The sequence below is a fragment of the Opisthocomus hoazin genome, chromosome 25 (genome assembly GCF_030867145.1).
Source record: "Opisthocomus hoazin isolate bOpiHoa1 chromosome 25, bOpiHoa1.hap1, whole genome shotgun sequence".
Classification (NCBI taxonomy): Eukaryota; Metazoa; Chordata; class Aves; order Opisthocomiformes; family Opisthocomidae; genus Opisthocomus; species Opisthocomus hoazin.
In genome coordinates this window covers 11,548,216-11,562,538 of record NC_134438.1, presented here as the reverse complement: position 1 = coordinate 11,562,538, position 14,323 = coordinate 11,548,216, and the positions used below count along the sequence as shown (strand labels likewise).

Here is a 14,323-nt window from a genome sequence, read left to right as displayed (position 1 = left end):
TTAACAATCTTCAAGCCAATACTTTCTGCTGAACTGGAAAAATAATCTTATGTGGCTACAGAAATAATGTTTGTGTTTTATCAGTGGTGTTCCCGCAAAAGGCTGGATTATCTGTTTCACATCCATTTAAACACAGGAAGGTTATAACAGGGCAGACAGCAATCTGCACTTTATTGGCTGGGAAAACTGACCTCATAAATCTGATTTGATACATCTGTCCTTTCAGCTGTCTGCATATATGCCCATGCATCCAGTTGGCCATGTGCCTGCTCAGTGGTAGATCAGCTTCTGTGGCTACTGCACAGAGGATTTTCCATCTTCCCTCTCTGCTACAAAAATAAATATATTGAAGGAAGTGCAGAAAGGAAGACATGCTTATGGTTGCTTGAAGGTGCTTAAGATACTGTTATGATGAACAGTCAGGAAGCCATTCAAACTGCCTAGAACAATGCTGATTATGTCTATCCATCTATTTCTGTAAGCAGACACTGATACTACCCTCATTGGAATAGTTTCTGAGTACTCTGGAGAACCTAAGAATGGAGTACACCACTACACAATGTTGCAGGTCATCTCAACACCTTACAGCTCCCACTTCAACAGCAAAAGATTGGTATCTACCACTTGAACCCAGTTAATAACATCAAACTCTCAAAGAGACCAAGTTTCAAGCAGGGAATGAAGGATCAGAACTGGCACTGTGTAACTACTAAATAGGTATTATGATGTAACAGCTGTTCCAGGTACATGAATTTGCTGAACTGCATTTATGGGAGTGAAATGTTTCAGTTTGTTTACCACCAAAGACACATGAAGCCTGGCGCTCTGCAGCCCAGTGCAGATACATAATAGGGAGCTTTTTGGAGGGATTCACCAGCAGTCCCTTTTTCCTCCAGTGTTCTGCCCATTGCATGATTTAGGACTACCCATACAGGCTTACACCATCTGTTTTCCATCAGTAAACCAATTTAATATAATTAGTGAGTATAAGAGGAAAAAAAAAGCACACATTTCGCTCATCGCCTTTTCAAAATGAAGACTGTCAATCTATTTAAATAAAAGTCCCTGTACCAAGAGGCAGTTTCTGAAACAGTTCATACTAGCTCAAGAACGTGTTCGCTTCTTTCTTTTAACTTCCACTAGTCTTCAGAAGCCTTGATGTGAAACTTCAGAAGTGCTGCTATTATACTCTACTGGAAAAGTGACACTATATGATAGAAGTAGGAATAAATTAAAAATTAAATATTGTAATTTTAGAACATTTCCCTCCTGCCTTATATTTTCTTTTTCAATAGACACACGAGTAATTTAATGATTGACAAATGTTTCTGTTCCTAATATCTGACTTCGTTGCTAGATGTATCTAACTGCAGTAAAATACATAGCTAAGAAGCCTGGCATCTGTACTGATTTACGCTTGTTTCAGACTCAGTTGTTTAACTTCATAGTGGCAGAGTAGGGGATTAAAAAACAGATTAGCCTCCACACTATGGATGGATTTGGCAGTCCAGCTGCTTAGAAGGAAGGCAAGGAAGAACAGGTTCATGCTATCGATCCAGTTTTCTGCTATGTGCTGAGAGGATACAGCAGTTTGATCTGATTTTACAATGACTCCACCTCTCAACAGCTCTTCTAGTAGTACAGGATAAGGTAAGAAGATCATGGGAACAGCAGCTGATAGAATACCCACCCATTGATTTCTTCTCCCTGCTTATTCCCTGTGTTTTAACTGAATTTTGTTGTTCAGCATTGGTTTCAGCCTGTGCTTTCCAAGTCAACTAGAGTACAAAGTAAAGCAATGGGAAAAATCAAATTCTTGAATTTTGTCCAAATGGAATTGGACAAAAATAGACTCAAAGATTCTCATTGCAAATTTGACTCTGGAATGAAGGTTGTGTTGGGTTTTTTTCTCTGTTTTGGGTTTTTCTCCTTTTCACTCAGCTCTTCCTTGCAATAAGGGCAATGTGAAAATGAGAATGCTGGGAAAGAGAAATTTTCTTGTTCCCAGCAAGCAGGTTAAAAAATTAAAGGAGCTGGAGGCTTTGGAGAACTCATTTTTGACACAGAAGTCACAGAAGAAACTTAGCAGAGTGGGACAAGTTTCTGTCAGTCACCTCTTACATAAATACTTTGTCCATCATGCTAGAACTTGGTTTGCAGTCTCGCATCAATGCACTATGTAAATGCTAATAATTTTAATGCTGGACATATAAAGGCATTACGATGTTAAATATAATTCTAAAAGAACGGTAGACATTTAAAAATAGAGATGAACAGTTCACTTCTACTCCAGTACTGGGCAGAGTCTTTACACGGCCTTCCCCGTGCTCAAGTTAAGCTTCCATCAATAACAGTGTTTTCTACCACCTTGAGAACATGGTCCTGCATCACTCTTTCTTTCTGCTTTACCTGCAAGAATCTAGGAGTGAAGATTTACAAACACGGATGATGATTTGTTTGACAATTTACTAACAACCAAGACTATGGACGATAAGCTCCAATTCAGTACCTCCCTATTCGCCAGTGTCCCATGCAAACTGCAGGTAACTAACCTCTTTAGGAGAGCTGCCACAAAAGCATAGTTTCATTCCAAAAGGTCAGCATGTGAACAGTGCTGTGCACTCTTTCAAGAGTGGCTAAAGAACTGATAGGCCACACATAAACAGAAAATACATGGCTGAAAAAAAAACCCACACTCACACGAATTTTCACACTGACCACAAGGCTGTAGAATGACTTAGTGCCCACTCAAGAGCTGCATGCATAAAACCAAAACTAGAGCTGAAGAATAAGGGAGGCACTCTTTGAATATCCTTTAAGTTACCCTGGACCTCCAGAACTCCTTAGTAGCTGTTCTTTATAGGAAAACATTAAGCATATGTATTACGTGAGATTTACATTTGAGTTCTGCTCTTAATATAGTAACACTTATAATTACTAGGTTAATTTCCCAGAATTACTTTAGCCATCCAATGGCTTGCATTTGGAATGATACAAATTTTGGAAAAGCTTATGGAATGACAAATGCAACGTAAAATTGTATTTGCTTGTCCTGAGGAGAATAGTAAGAAATGGAAAACCCAAAATACCAACTCTCCCTTCTTGCATAATAAATAATAGTTTTAAGACATAACGTGGTTCAGCATTTCAAAAGAATCACAGCATAGCAGAAGAATGGTGCCAAGACACATCGCAAAATGGCAAGAACTCATGCAGCGCCAAGCCTTCAACACTACAGATCTTGGATATTCATGCAGAAGCCAGGCATGATGCTACCCATAAAGCAGCTACACATCCACGTCTAGTCACTGACTACACTGCATCGTCTTTCAGAGTACAAGAACGAAGGCAAAACGAGGCAAGAGCCTTCAGCAATACTGACTATCTGCACATTTTTCTTAGCAGCCATCACAGGATGGACAATCAAAACTCCTTTTTATGGCAATGACTGCTCTAGTCTTATCTTCATGTTTGGAAAGAGGCTATGACATGTGCATTGCACTAAGGAAAGGAGCAATAAGATCAATACCCAGGTTAGAACCAGTAACTGTCTCTTGTGTGGGGATTATATGGTCTAAGTGGGGTTCTTCCTGTCTTCCAAAAAGGGCCCACAGGAGTTTCATAACCCAGGCTCAGGATGAGCAAGCCAAAACACATGCCTGCTCCCACTGCCTCCAGAACAACATTCTCATTGAAACACTCTGTACTTCACCAGACGGGAGGCACTGCTGGCAAGGTAATTAACCCATTGATACCAGGCATAAAATACTGTGCAAATCTCATAGTGGTAATACATCCACTTCATCCATAGTCTCCAATTCTTCAACAGCATGCAGAGTAAGGTTTTGTTTGCTGAGCACTACATGACTGCATTATATAAAGCTGCTGCTAGCAATATCAAAACATATTAAAAGTTTAACTAAGACAATGTGTTTCAGAAGAATTTGCTTTCTTTGGAGCTGGAATGTCCCCATAAATAGGCATGATCTGTACTAGACTGAGCTGTCCAATGATCTGCAAACACTGCACATCGTGTCCTGGAGTAAACCCTGCTTTCTTCAAACCCAAATTGGACTCCTCCTGTGCATGCAGAGAGCATTTTCAACTAAACCTGCATTTTTATTTCTACTGTTAACTTTCACAGATGTAATTTCAATTTATAGTATCGCAAGCCTACTGACAATGCCACCAAGCCCCTTCATGGTACCCCGGGGGGGAGGGGGGAGGGAAGTGTCCGTGAAAATCATAGCTGTTCCCATTTTCAAGGCTTCATCCACTACCCTGCTTTGCCCCAAAAAAAGGTTTTTCTTCCTCAAGTTCCTGCCTCTTCCTGCTAGCCTGCTGAAAATACTATTATTTACGTAGATCTGTGCAGCATACAGAAATATAATTCAGCACATGCACATTTTTAATTTCTCCCTGTGCCATCACAGACTTGTGGTTACTCGCAGCCTTCTGATTCTCCTGAGTGCCCCTCTCCCCATCCCACCTGGCCTCTCACCACTACTTCACCTCATGCTCTGCAGCAGCCCACATCTCTGCTACAGCTCTTCCACTATTTCTTCTTAAAGCTTTGTATTCCCCAGTCTCTCCCACCTCGCCATTAATACTTGTGGTCCCGTATTAGCGCACAAGGCAAGAAAGTCCACGACACGTAAAAGTGAGTCACCTGAGAGCTTCGCTGCTGATACAGGTTGAGGGATTTTAATTTTGCAGACTCTGAGAAGGATTTACCCAGCAATATAGAAGTGAAAATCATAGTGAAGACGAGACAACGTCCATATTATTGAAAGAAAAACTCAATGTATGAGTGTTACAGTTCTTCCAGGGGCTGACTCAATGCCTAGTTTTCCTCATAGCAAAACTGAAAAGCTGTGCCTTCATTCAGTTTTCAACTTAGAATACTTCTCACACACAGTACTACACCTTTTACTGCAGGACAACTTAACATACATAAGCACTCCCACACTGGCTCAGTCCAAGGGTAGTTCTGGCCTGGAGTTCTGTCTCCAACAGTGTCCAGAAGATGTGCAGAAAACAAGTGCAAGAAACAGGGCAAGTGCAGAGCAATTTACTCTCTGATACACCCTCCCAGTTTACTGCCTTTTTTAGTAGTAAAGACAAGTTGCAACACTGGCAGGGACTCCCAGCTTTTTACACTTTCACTGTTTCTGTTGTTGTTACACAATACAGAGCTCAGGTCCTGGAAGAGAAGTATGCTATGAAACACTTTTAGAGCACTGCATTAAACACAATCATTTGCACTTCTTTTCGGCCTTCCCCCAAAGCCTCTTTAAGATTTATCACTAAAGACAAGAAAATACTGGACACAGAGATGGTGAAGAGTAAGTCCATCCTCTGAGTCTTCCAGTGTCAGGGCAGGATCCCTCCAACTGAACTCATTCTTTAAGCTATTTTAAAATGCCCCATCCTCAATAGTCAAATGCATCACACTCTGAGTTTGATGTTAAGCCTATGTTCCTAAATTCACAGCAGAACTTCCCACGACATCCTTTGAACCTCTTCCAGATAGTAATGAAGGGACTATAGCTGAGTGCCGAAGCTGAGGGACAGTCATAGCTAGACACTGAAATTTTTCCTTTGTGTGTGCACATATACACACAGTGAGAGAATACTTACAAATGCAGGGGATAACCCTCATGCTTTAAGATAATATTCATATTCTGATATCTAGCAAGAGAAAGGCAGTTTAAAAAACTATTAGTGACGACTGCCTAAAAAAATGGGCTCCTACCAAAAGAGACAGAACTAGCTTCTCTTAGGAATATGGAGTGGTGTTCAGTAGGGTGGACCGGTGTTCAGCCTGAGACATAATTCTGAAAAAAAACCTGCAGTCAAGGTCTGATCTTACTGCCGTGAAAGTAGAAAGGCCTCGTCAATCTCTGCAGAATTTGAAGCAACAGAAAAACTAGGAATCAGCCTGAGAAAGTGATAGCACTGCTCTTTTCAGTAATAAAAGCCACTGCAGAAAAGAGACATTTTACACTTCATTGTTGTAAATCTGGTCTCTAGGTTTGGACAGTTTCTTTCAATCATGTTATACAAGCCTATGTATCCCCAGACAGCGTCGGTCTCTTCAAGTACATTCTTCTTTTTAATTAAAAGACCATTTTGAAAATCAAATTGCCCTGTGACAAGAATAAATGACAGAACAGCAGCTGTAGTGATTGGCTTTTAAGGATTTGCATAATACAACACTAATGAGCTGAAATATACTCTTTCAGAATATCAGAATGATTTCTTCACATGGGCAAAGGGGTTCTTTGGTTTTTTATGAACATTTAGTGCAACAGCTGGTTTGACTACTGTGGACGTAACAATGGTTTTATCAGATGTCATGCCTGCTTGCAAATGTCAGACATTTCAGAAAACACGTATGCCTCAGAAATCTCCTACACAAACACTGGGGCACCTCTCGTCCTCATGCCTCATCCGCACGCATCCTCAGCATCCACATGCTGAGTCTATGTGCATTTCTAGTCTCAGGAAGAGCATAGTAGAGTTAAAAAAGGTTCAGAGAAGGGCATGTAAAGAGATTAAGATGATGAAACAGCTGACTTACGAGGAGAGGCTAGAAAGACTGCGGCTCCTGGGACTGGGCAGGAAGAAGGTGGGACATGATGGTTTACAAGAAAACTTCTGGATATTGTTGCCACAAAATGTTGTGGAAGCAAATAGTGCCTGCAGGCTGAAAAAAGAACCACACAAGTTCACAGACAACAGGTTCGCCCAGATATAAATGGAATTAGGGTAGGGGTGTGCTTTCAATGTCCCTACTTCAATGACTGAGTAAATATTATCTCCTGCTGCCACTTCTGGGAAAAAAGTGCATTTTTTATTAAACTAATTCTGCTGTAGTCACTAAACACTCTTTTCTGTTCCTAAAGCTTTAATGGAAAAAAAAACCCAAACACCAAAATCAGTACATTTACCACAGAATACAGACTAACTAAGTTAATGCTTTCAGGCATTGATATGTAAAGTGTGAGCAACAGTACTGTTTTCAGTTACTGCCATGCAACTGTGCTAGGAACAGAGAACCATGTTTTACAGCAACTCCTAAGTGTGCTCCTCCTTGGAAACACAGAGAAGCACTGGTCAGGGAGAATCCTGCAGATGGGATTCTTTTTCAAAGACTGAATTAAAATAAGGAAATTAAATCTTGAATGACTGGGAGGCAACCTGTGGTTGTCCCCAAAGTATGCCCTCTAGCATGGTAACTGATTTATGGTAAAGTACAGGTAGCTTGAAGACTTTTACAGGGTGTGTTTGAAGAAGCTCGCTGATATTGTAAAGCTTGTCCTGGTACAAGAGCTTGGACAAATCCTAGCTGAACTTTAAAGCAGCCAGGTAATACCTGTTATCACAGAGTAATTGCTAAGTTTACCAAATTACTTTTTTTACCTCAATTCCATAGCTTGGCAAAATTTTGCTAGTTAGTACTTCAGTCTCCTCTGTTGCAGCACAAACGTTCCCTTCAAAACTTTCAGCAAAACTGGTGTCCCTGAGACAGAAGTTTTAGGCAGCATGCTTAAAGAAGAAGAGGTGGACCAAGCAAGCTGGACCTCTTATGACTGTGTTCAGACCGAAGACCAGGAAAAGATATTTAATGAAAAGCCTAATTGTACAGTTAAAAAAAAAAAATACATCAGCAACTTAAACGCCAAAGTGTTTGTCCCACCTCCTCCACAAGATTTAAGCAACGAGGCAACCTTCCCTGATAGCACCAAGTTCTCCTCTTGTGGTCTACTTTACGACACAAAGGCAAGGGGCACCCTGAAATGTTTTAGGGCACACTGAAAAAAGAACATGCTTCTGTGGGAGAATCTTTGGCGCAGTGCTCATAGTTTCTGTGATGTTCCAAAGCCACTTGCTATTCAGGGCCCCTGAAGCCTCCCTGAAGAACAAGTGCAACATGCTGCCTTGTGGGGATTACCTGTCAGTCAGACTCTGACACACATCATATTCAACGTGCCTGTGCCTCTAGTGAGACCAGCTGCTGTATATGATGATTCAGTACCGCAAGCCTGAAAGAAGGAAGAATTCTGATATGATCTTATGTCATTTGCCCACTAACATGGCAAAAAGGATCAGATTATAATACTAATCCTCTGTGGATGTAAAATCTCTTAAGCGGCTGCCAACTGCCAAAGGTCATGAGCAAAGTATGGCTGGACTGGCAAATTATTCTCATTATCTCGGTGCGCATAATGCACATGTGATGAAGCCAGACTTTGACAAGGAGACATCATTTCTATTAGAGCATGGCAGAAGAGCGGTAGAGAGCAAGAAGAGAAAGCATGAGGCCCGTTTCATAGATCAGAGCAGAGAGGAGTCATTCTGCACCAGAGTCGATAATGCCCTCTGGTCCAAAATCCTTTGCAGCAAGCAGAGGAGCAATGCTGGACGCAATGGTTTCTCAGAGAATCTGCAAATGATAGCCTCACTATCCAGCAACAGGTGACATGTCCAGACCTCCTGAAGAATGGTCTCATTTCATGCTGATACTGGGTGAGTGAGTCTTTAAACAGCTATGAGCTTCACTGACAGTGCTAATAACCCTCTGAAAAAGGATATCGCTGTCAGACTCCGTGGATCTTAGAAATAATGCTAGCACAGTGTTAGCAGCTTATAACCAGTCAAAACAACTCCAACCCGAAAACAGTGGAAGCATGCATTTTACTAGCTCTTGAAATGCTCCTGTCACAGAGATGAATATGAAAGGTACACCAGACCATGTGTGCTCCTTATAAAACTGCATCAGAGGAGCTTTTCTCCACAGAGAGAGACCTCATACAAAAGTCCATAACTATTGAACTCTGACTGACAAACTCTTTATGGTTTCCAAGGAGAATTCAGACTTCAACTCAAGACTGGTTCAGCCAAGTGCAAAAAGCTACGTCCCAGGAAAAAATTTTGCAGCTCCTAAGCATAATACCTGAAAATTTTTTATCCTCTCACAGAAGAGCATGGAATAAACATCTGAGTGCTGATTTTCAAAATCCATAGTTCCTTGAATATTTTAAATAGCACATACGCTCTCATTTGACCCTCACTGCCAACCAACAGCTGAGTGTTAATATAAAATGTATTCCAACAGAAGTGCAGGCCTTGTGTATTCCAGAAATATTTGTAGCTATTATATCTTTCCAAACAACTATCAGACAAAACCTCTGCTAGGTCTGAAGAGTAATGTTTTTCTCATAGCTCTGCTCTGTCTATATGTCACTGTGATTAGAATTATATTCTCTATCTGTAACAGCACTCGAACAATCAACAGACATTTCACTTTTAGTAAGCTCAGGCTTTTGAAATGTTTTCATTTACAGTAAAACAGTTTCTTTCTACTGCGCATTACAAAGCTAACCAAAAGAGAACGAAGTTTCATACAAATCACTTCCATAATTCACCATAAACGAATATTTCTAACCACTGCTTTGTTTGAATTGCAGTGTATTGGAAATGCATCATGTACAGATCAATTTTCCAACACACTCCAGCTACATTCTGTATATGTTATTGACTCAACTGTGCAGTCACGTGGCAGAAACAGTTAAGAAAATATTTACAGGAGACTGAGTCCTACAGTAAATCAGTAATGAATTTGTTTGTCTGACCTATTTATTCATGATCCATAAGTGAGCTTTAGCTTTTTTCTAGTAACTTCTACCATACACATAATAATATAGAGTAATGCTACAAAACTAACAAAGACAAAATTGACCACTTAATTCCTGTATCAATTTCTTCATTTTTTGTAACTCAGACAAGAAGAGAATTCGCATTGTGATCATTCCTTCCAACCTCTTGATTGACTTCCACTTAGCCAAACATGTGTAAGCTTCCTCCAGATGAGTATTAAGGGAAAAGTTTAATATCTCTTCACATTCAGTTTAGCCTTAGGAAGAGAGCTCTCAGACAAGTTTACGCATGATAGCTATCATCTATTTTCTGGAAATTTTTAAAACTGGAAATGGTAAATATTCTTTTAGGTAAAACAGACACTGTCTTACACTTCGAATGCCTCTTTTGAAATGCTTAAAACTTTTCCTGCATTCACATCAAAGCACCTCCAGGACAGCTGGCGGAAGTAGGTTATTTTTGATATGTCTTTTTTTATGTAGTGACTTAGTATTACAAGTAGTACTTTTTATGTAGTGACTTAGTATTACACACACATGTAAATACGTGTCTCTGAAGAAAATAAAATCATTAACCTCATCCCATCTCCCTACACTTTTAAAGGATCTCTGAAAATTGTTTGATGCTTTGTGGGCCCCTTTCTCAGTGACCCAACACCTCTCTGAAGTGCCAAGATTTTAGGAACAGCAGCTGTACTCACCTGTGTTACTTTCAAACCCACAAAGATTTCAGAAATAAATGAGGACTTTCATAATTTTGGGTAGCTTTTTTCTCAAACAGTCCTGCCTCTAAACAGAAAAGCCCAGCCACTTCTTTTCAAATGCTTTCCATGAGACCTTCAGCAGCCAAAAGACACTGGCAACAGGAGGAATCCACCTACAGTCTCCATGCTCTCTTACCATCCTAAACATACCATATAAGCATAAGGCACTTTTTTTTGTACATTGTGCCTCCTCCACCCTCCAGCTGTCTTGGACAAAAGTGCCACTGTGGAAGGAAGAGGCTGTGACGACCCACAGTTGATGTTGTGGGGCTTAGGGCAACACCAAACTCAACCTAGCAGTCAGAGCAAACAGCCCTACGGTCAGGAAAGCACAAAACATTTCACTGTAGCCATCACCCTCAGCAGTGCTGCTCTTCATTTTGGTCTGAGCGCTTTTGTTTTCCTGATATGAAATGTGTTACTGCACTACATGGCAGTACTCAGGCACACACTGCATTGATTTACTGTTAGGAGGAACTGGAAATACTGTTTAAAGAAGCTCATACAAGAGATCACTGGAGAGTTGAAATTACTGTAGTAGAGACAGAGACATAACTGGATGCAAATCTGTAGAGCATCAGGATTCATTAGGTCTGTGCTCACAGAACCTCTCTTTATGCAGCTGCTTCTCTGATTCTAGAGCACATCTTTTCCTTACTCAGCCTAACATTACCAGTCCCTCATCTTCTAGGCAGTGACCTGCCAAAGCAAGAAAATCCTCAGCTCATGGAGGATAAAAGTTCAGCAACCATGCACGTAGTAAGACTTTCTGCTTTAAATCTGTGGTTCAGACCACTGCTAAAAGAGGAAGACACATGGCCTCTGTGCAATGCTTTCAGCCAATCAACTCGGAGCATAGGTGTCCACCTGGGATTAGGCATTCTTTCGTGCACTGCTCGTGTGCCTGTAGGGCCACACCTACTCCAAAACCTAGAAACGGTGTTTGTTTGCGTTACATGGGAACATAAGAAAAGAGAATACAAGCTAGTGCTTTTTCCCAGGGATCACCGTAGATGTCTTGCTTGCTTGCTTATATCAGACTGTTAGTGTAAACTCAAGAGGTACAAGAATAAGGTACAAGAGGAGGCTTTCTTCAAGACAGAAGTCAGTGCTTGTCATACAGATTAAGTACAAACACATTAAGTACAAATTACTGTGTCCAAACAAACTTTTGTGACCATAGAAAAGAAAGAAAGAAAAAAGAAGAGAGTTTTTTAAGAAAAAAACAGGCAGCTCTTGTCAAGAAATCAGTTGTAGAAATGCTGAACACAACTGTGCACTAACTTTTTAAGTAGAGAGGAGAAAAAAGCCTATCTTTTTATATCTCTGTTTTGATGCTGTTTGATGCAGTCACAATGGCCTATAATGCTCTTTCAAATTTTCCAGCACAAAGTCCTAATCTGAGGATATTATAATGAAGCGAGACAAATGCTCAACGCAAGAATAGTCTGGCATTTCTGCAATGAAATCCGAAGCTGTGACCAAATCCCAAGGTCAAGTTCTACAGGCATAACTTTCAGAAATTCTGATGGCTGGCTATGTAAACGAAGACATCACACTTTGGCCTGTGACTGCTATCAAGTGTAGAAAGCATTTTTCTTTTACAAAAACAAAGCAATCTGCATAATCCTGGCAAATTGGGAAGGTAATCTTAGCACTTGCATCAAGCATTTTTTGCTGCAATTTCCCTAAGTATATTTCAGGCAATTTTAAGTGCACACTGATAACTGTAAATGTAACAAATGTAACATGTAGGGGATGTTATCACTTCAGGTGGTCAGAAACAAGTCTTGGTTCTTTGTGAATAATTCCGACGGTTGCAAAACAAGGGACTCCTGAATAGTCCCTTTAGGCGCCTGGGCCTTGGGAGAACAGGTATGCAAACTACAGAGATAAAGAGGCTGCAGGATAATCTGAAGACCCCCGCCGAGAGACGCCAAACAAACATGTGCGACGGACATTACCATATATTTATGAATTCTCGGAAAAGCCATTACTATGATAAACATTTCTTGGAAATGTAATTAATATGTATGTTAACATAGCATAAATACCTAGTAACTGTGTCTCTGCGGTGCACACGTTTGGAGGAGAGATCCCCCGTGTGCCCGGCGCCGCAATAAAGAATACCTGCTTAATAGTCTGCCGACTATTGAGTCTTCAATTCCGGCTTTTCACGGCATCAACACCACCTCCAAGAAACATTCTAGCACTGAAGCCACTGTTCTCTTGGGCGCTGTGGGAAAGAAATTTAAGGTTTGTCTACTAGTTTTAATAAAATATGAAGGTATGCTTGCTTCAGGTTCAGAAAGCAGCCTGTCCATGTGGCAAATAAGAAACATTATTATCTCAAAGCTACTTTGCCTTCTGGCTCTACGCCTCTGTGTAGAACCTTCCAAACATCTTTCCCTTCCCCAAAAGATTCTAAGGACAAGTCTCTCCAGATGGCTGCCCTCTTCTGGATGGAAACAAAAAATCTTTGATTATTTCCACATAGATAAAATGCAGTGGTCTGCTTTTCAGTAGAGGACAATGTAAATTTTTTCCTTGTGTCTGTGTAACCACAAAGGTTACACTATGACAGAATGAGAACTATGACATTTTAAGGGGCTGCTTCATAATTCTCTACATAGTTAGCCAACTTGCTTTTTGTTAGTATCTTATGAAATTTTTCACTTTTGTGTTTCTTTCCTATATTTATCAGTGCTTAAAACACGCTGTTGTTTCCTTGTAAAGTACTTAATCCTCCTCCACAAACATAATGGAACACATTTCCATATCTCTTTGCTGCTTAAGGTAAGCTTGTTAAACACAGAATATGACGGCCGTAAGGGCTCCTGTATCTTTTCCTCTATCCCAAGTCAGGGTCAAATATTTCTTTGGTGTTCTAGATGAGTGTTTGGCTGACCCCTGATAAAGACAGCTGATAATGGGGACCGCACAATTTTCGCAAGGAACCCAGTCCACTGCTTCACCAGTTAACTATTAGTGCTCCCATAGTTTTGTTTACAGACTCATGACATGAGCAAAGGGCTCTACGGATGATTTTCAAAAGGACACATTCATGAGCAAGCTCAGAGTTTCCTTCTGTGAGCTTTCATCTTTAAATTGAGTGCAGGGATTAAGATGCAAAGTAGAAAGGCTGAAGACAAAACGTCCCTTAAAACGGGTTTCAGTTCTTGACAGTGGAACCAGGAAGTTGGAGGTTTTTCTCAGTATTATGCATGCGTAGTCATACAACCAGTGCACGCTTTGAAACTTTCACTGCACATCTGTGCAGCACTGCATGGACTAGGCACCAAGCCAAGGGCTGAATTCCTACGAGTCTGTGCAGCTCCCACACGTTTACAGCACTAGGACCCAGAGGGAGCTTAATTTCTGTGAGTCAGTGCAGCTAGCTGAGCCCTGAGAGCAGTGAATGAGGCTGGAAAGGCAGAGGGAATGTGAATGGCTTTTCTAGCTTGGGAAAGTGTCTGCGGACTTGGGTGCTACAGACTACAAAACAGCTTGGACAACACTTCGGATTCCCTGTACGCCCAGCGTCCAGTGATACTGCTCTGAGGTGAGTGACCCCATAACAGTCAGTTTTCACAAAGCAAGTAATGTGCCTGTTGCAGCAGTTGTGGAAGTTTGGTATCTTCAAAATTAGCCACTGTGGTTTTGCTGTACAGTGATTTTTGCTCTCTTGAGGAGGAACAGATCAGATGTCTGAAATACAGAGTGCTCGCTGCTTAAAAACAGCATTTGCAAGAAAAGCGTGGTCTAGTGAAACTGAAAATTGCATCTACTAACGCAGGTTAAACTGCATGCACATCTGGAAGGTGTTCACAAAGCATTCGTGTTTATACTTAAAGCTTGAAAATCATCTTTATTAACAACAGCTTAATCTTAGAGAAA

The 14,323-nt window shown here is 40.8% G+C and overlaps 1 protein-coding gene across 1 annotated transcript in view; it reads left to right on the top strand.

Moving 5' to 3' along the window:
• Positions 1-13,837: 13,837 nt before the first annotated feature.
• NGF (nerve growth factor) overlaps positions 13,838-14,323 on the top strand; it is a 35,173-nt gene continuing 34,687 nt past the window's right edge. Inside the window, exon 1 of the mRNA XM_075442857.1 lies at positions 13,838-13,988. The gene's annotated coding sequence lies outside the window, so the exon portion shown is untranslated. The remainder of the gene's footprint in view (positions 13,989-14,323) is intronic.